General features: G+C 22.2%; 1 protein-coding gene across 9 annotated transcripts in view; it reads right to left on the reverse strand.

Annotated features, from left to right (window-relative positions):
- Positions 1–5,207, reverse strand: part of LOC117168304 (piezo-type mechanosensitive ion channel component) — a 230,011-nt gene that overhangs the window by 146,078 nt on the left and 78,726 nt on the right. The gene's annotated exons all lie outside the window — the stretch shown is intronic.

The following is a 5,207-nucleotide window of genomic DNA, read 5'->3' on the forward strand; positions in this document are numbered from 1 at the left end:
ATGTATATTAATGATAATATTATAATTATGGTATATTATAATAGTCTTATTTAAATCTTAATCCGCATTTGAAAGACATTAAAGAAATTGGTGATTTTGGAATTCATCTCGTTGGGATAAGAACTCAATTATTTGATTAAAAAATTAATTATCTTGCTGAAAATGTAACTATTTTGTAAAAAATTCCTCTTTTCGATCAAAAGTTCAACTACTTTGTTAAAATTCTTTCGTTGAAAATACATTTTTGAAACTGACAATTAATCTATAACATTTTTGGTTAAAAAATCATGTATTTTGTTAACAATTCATCTTTCTTTGTTGAATTGAAATTGCTTTATGGAAAATTTATACATTTTGATTAAAAATTACATTTTTCGGTTGAATTATCAACTGTAAATATTTATTGGTTGCAAAGTCGTTTTGTTGTAAATGCAACTATATTGTTAAAAATTAAAATCATAATTTTTTGGTGGAAAATTCTATTATTCGCTTGAAGTTGAACTACTTAGTAAAAAAATTAATTTTTTCTTATTAAGGATTCATAATTATAGCTGAAAATTCAACTATACTCTTTTTGACTTTGAAATTAAAGAATTTATTAAAATTAAACTGACCTTTTTTTAGTAGAAATTTAATCTCTTTGGTGGAAAATGTATAATTTATGCTCAAAAATGCAATTGTTTGGTTAAAATATGAACTGTACATTTTCTTGGGTTTACGAGTCGATTATTTCACTAAGAGTCACAAACTAAAATTTGTCTGTTTTGTAGATAATTAATTTTGTTGGTCGAAAATTCATCTGATTGGTTGACAATTCAACAACTTTGTTAAAAATAAATTTTTTCAGTTAAAAATTATTTATCTTTATCTGAAAATGTAACTATTATAGGATTGACTAAAAATTAATCGTATATATAGGTTAAGTTTGAAAATCGTTTTTTTTATAGAACATTAATCTTCTTCGTCAAAAATTGACCTTTTCCCTTGAAAATTTAACAATGTTGTTGAAAATTCGTTTTTGTCCTTGTTCAATTAAATTTTTCATCACAGCTTTTATCTAGAAATTGAACTATTCCATTTTTGGTTAAATTTTATCCTGTAAATTGTATTAGTTAAAACACCAATTATTTGTTAGAAAATTAATTTATTTGTTTTCGATTATGACTTGAAATATTATTTCAGTCTAAAAAATTTTTATTTTTAACCCATTCAATTTGAAATTTTTTAATTAAAAAAGAAAATTTCGTTAATTATCAGCAATATTTGACCGCTCATTTAAAACAATCCATTACAAACAACAGTTAACAACTATACAAATTTGAACAGAATAGTTCGCAATAGAAAGCCTTGAATTGTTAAATTTGTAATGAGCTGAATTTTCATTTTAAACGCTACAATTTTAATTCAAAAAGACATTGAGAATCAATTTAAAATTTAAAATTATTTTAAATGATTTGAAACACGATTTAGACTTTTGCAGATTTAAAAAAAAATAAGCTTTTTGAGAATTGTACAGTATTTAAAAAGAATAAAAAAAATGGTTGTGATTGCTAAGAACATTGAAAACGATTTTTTATTTTGACAAATAAATTTTAAGTCAGTATTTGAAAACATTTTAAAAATTAAAAAAAAAGAATCCGGAAGATTTTAAGGAAATTTACAGGATAAAGTTTCAACCAAAAATTGAATAGTTCAATTCCCAGATAAAAACGATTAATTTTCAATCAATGCTAGAATAGTTACATTTTCAGATAAAAAAAATTTTTAATCGAAAAAATAAATTTTCAATAAAGTCGTTAAATTCTCAACCAATAACATGAATTTTCGACCAAGAAAATTAATGATCTGCAAAAAAAGACAAATTTCGAACAAAATACATGAATTTTCAACGAAATTATTTAATATTAAAGTGAAAAAACAAATTATCTCCAAAAAGTTGATTTTTTTCAGCGAAAAATATGAGTTTTCAATCAAAGAGTTAAACTTTCAACTGAATAGTTAAATTTTTGAGCATAATTATAAAACCTTGTTGAAAAAAAAGTTTTTTTTTACAAAGTAATTCAACTCTTAGTGAAATAATCGACTTTTAAGCCCAGGAAGATGTACAGTTCATATTTCAACCAAACAATTGCATTTTTGACCAAAAATGATACATTTTCAACCAAAAAGATTAAATTTCTACTAAACAAGGTCAATTTCCGACAAAATATATGAACTTTCAACAAAATTATTTAATTTTAAAGTCAAAAAGAGTATCACCTACAAAAAAGCTGAATTTTTAACCCAAAAATATGACTTTTCAACCAAAATTTTAATTGTCGACCAAATAGTTTAACTTTCTATCAAATTGTTGACTTTTAGCGTCCAAAGATGCAATTTTAACAAAAAGGTAAAATTTTTAATAAAAAATTTAATTTGGAGGAAAATAGTTGACTTTTCAGCTATAATTATTAATCCTTAATAAGAAAAAATTATTTTTTTTACTAAGTACTTCAACTGTAAGTGAAAGTTAAACTATTTGGTCGACAATTAAAATTCTTGGTTGAAAAATCATATTTTTCGGTTGGAAATTCAGCTTTTTTGTAAATGATACTCTTTTTGACTTTAAAATTAAATAATTTTGTTGAAAGTTCATATATTTTGTTGGAAATTGACCTTGTTTAGTAGAAATTTAATCTTTTTGGTTGAAAATGTATCATTTTTGGTCAAAAATGCAATAGTTTGTTGGTTGAAATATGAATTGTACATCTTCACGGGCTTAAATGTCGATTATTTCACTAAGAGTTGAATTACTTTTTAAAAAAATACTGTTTTTTTCAACAAGGTTTTATAATTATGGTTAAAAATTTAACTATTTGGTTGAAAGTTTAACTCTTTGATTGAAAACTCATATTTTTCGCTGAAAAAAATCAACTTCTTGGAGATAATTCGTTTTTTGGCTTTAAAATAAAATAATTTCGTTGAAAATTCATGTATTTTGTTTGAAATTTGTCTTTTTTTGTAGATCATTAATTTTCTTTGTCGAAAATTCATGTTATTGGTTGAGAATTTAACTACTTTATTGAAAATTTATTTTTTCGATTAAAAATTATTTTTTTTATCTGAAAATGTAACTAATCTAGGATTGATTAAAAATTAATCGTTTTTATCTGGGAATTGAACTATTCAATTTTTGGTTGAAACTTTATTCTGTACATTGTATTAGTTAAAACACCAATTATTTGATAGAAAATTAATTTAATTTTTTAAAAAGTAAACTTTTGGGTTGAAAATTGATATATTTTGTTAATTATATTTTTTCCTTAAATTAAAAAAACTGCAAAATAAAATAATTTCCTTATAATCTTCCGGATTCTTTTTTTTTTAATTTTTAAAATGTGTTCAAATACTCACTTAAAATTTATTTGTCAAAATATAAAAACATTTTCAATGTTCTTAGCACTCACAACAATTTTTGTTATTCTTTTTAAATACTGTACAATTCTCAAAAAGCTTTTTTTTTAAATCTGCAAAAATCTAAATCGTGTTTCAAATTATTTGAAATAATTTTAAGTTTTAAATTAATTCTCAATCTTTTTTTGAATTAAAATTGTAGCGTTTAAAATGAAAATTTAGCTCATTACAGATTTAACAATTCAAGGCTTTCTATTGCGAACCATTCTGTTCAAATTTGTATAGTTGTTAACTGTTGTTTGTAATAGATTGTTTTAAATGAGCGGTCAAATATTGCTGATAATTAACGAATTTTTCTTTTTTTAATTAAAAAGTTTCAAACTGAATGGGTTAAAAATAAAAATTTTTTAGACTGAAATAATATTTCAAGTCATAATCGAAAACAAATAAATTAATTTTCTAACAAATAATTGGTGTTTTAACTAATACAATTTACAGGATAAAATTTAACCAAAAATGGAATAATTCAATTTCTAGATAAAAGCTGTGATAAAAAATTGAATTGAACAAGGAAAAAAAACGAATTTTCAACAAAATTGTTAAATTTTCAAGGGAAAAGGTGAATTTTTGACCAAGAAGATTAATGTTCTATAAAAAAAACGATTTTCAAACTTAACCTATATTTACGATTAATTTTTAATCAATCCTATAATAGTTACATTTTCAGATAAAGATAAATAATTTTTAACTGAAAAAATTTATTTTCAACAAAGTTGTTGAATTTTCGACCAAGAAAATTAATTATCTACAAAAAAAGACAAATTTTAAACAAAATACACAAATTTTCAACGAAATTATTTAATTTTAAAGTCAAAAAGACGAATTATTTTTAAAAAGTTGAATTTCTTAAGCGAAAAATATGAGTTTTCAATTAAAGAGTTAAACTTTCAACCAAATAGTTAAATTTTCAACCATAATTATAAAACCTTGTTTAAAAAAACGTATTTTTTTACGAAGTAGTTCAACTGTGAATGAAATAGTCGACTCGTAAACCCAAGAAGATGTACAGTTCATATTTTAACCAAACAGTTGCATTTTTGACCAAAAATGATACATTTTCCACCGAAAAGATTAAATTTCTACTAAAATAGGTCAATTTAATTTTAATAAATTCTTGAATTTCAAAGTCAAAAAGAGTATTATCTACAAAAAAGCTGAATTTTTAACCAAATTTAAAGGCAAATAGTTGAATTTTCAACTATAATTATGAATCCTTAATAAGAAAAAATTAATTTTTTTACTAAGTAGTTCAACTTCAAGCGAATAATAGAATTTTCCACCAAAAAATTATGATTTTAATTTCTAACAATATAGTTGCATTTACAACAAAACGACTTTGCAACCAACAAATATTTACAGTTGATAATTCAACCAAAAATTTCATTTTTAATCAAAATATATAAATTTTCCATAAAGCAATTTAACTTCTACAAAGAAAGACGAATTGTTAATAAAATACATGATTTTTTAACCAAAAATCTTATAGATTAATTGTCAGTTTCAAAAATGTATTTTCAACGAAAGAGATGAACCTTAAAATGAAACAAATAAAAATTTTAACAAAGTAGTTGAACTTTTGATAGAAAAGAGGAATTTTTTACAAAATAGTTACATTTTCAACAAAATAATTAATTTTTTAATCAAACAATTGAGTTTTTATCCCAACGAGATGAATTCCAAAATCACCAATCTCTTTAATGTCTTTCAAATGCGGATTAAGATTTAAATAAGACTATTATAATATAACATAATTA

The sequence above is a fragment of the Belonocnema kinseyi genome, chromosome 2, assembly GCF_010883055.1.
Source record: "Belonocnema kinseyi isolate 2016_QV_RU_SX_M_011 chromosome 2, B_treatae_v1, whole genome shotgun sequence".
NCBI classification, from domain to species: domain Eukaryota; kingdom Metazoa; phylum Arthropoda; class Insecta; order Hymenoptera; family Cynipidae; genus Belonocnema; species Belonocnema kinseyi.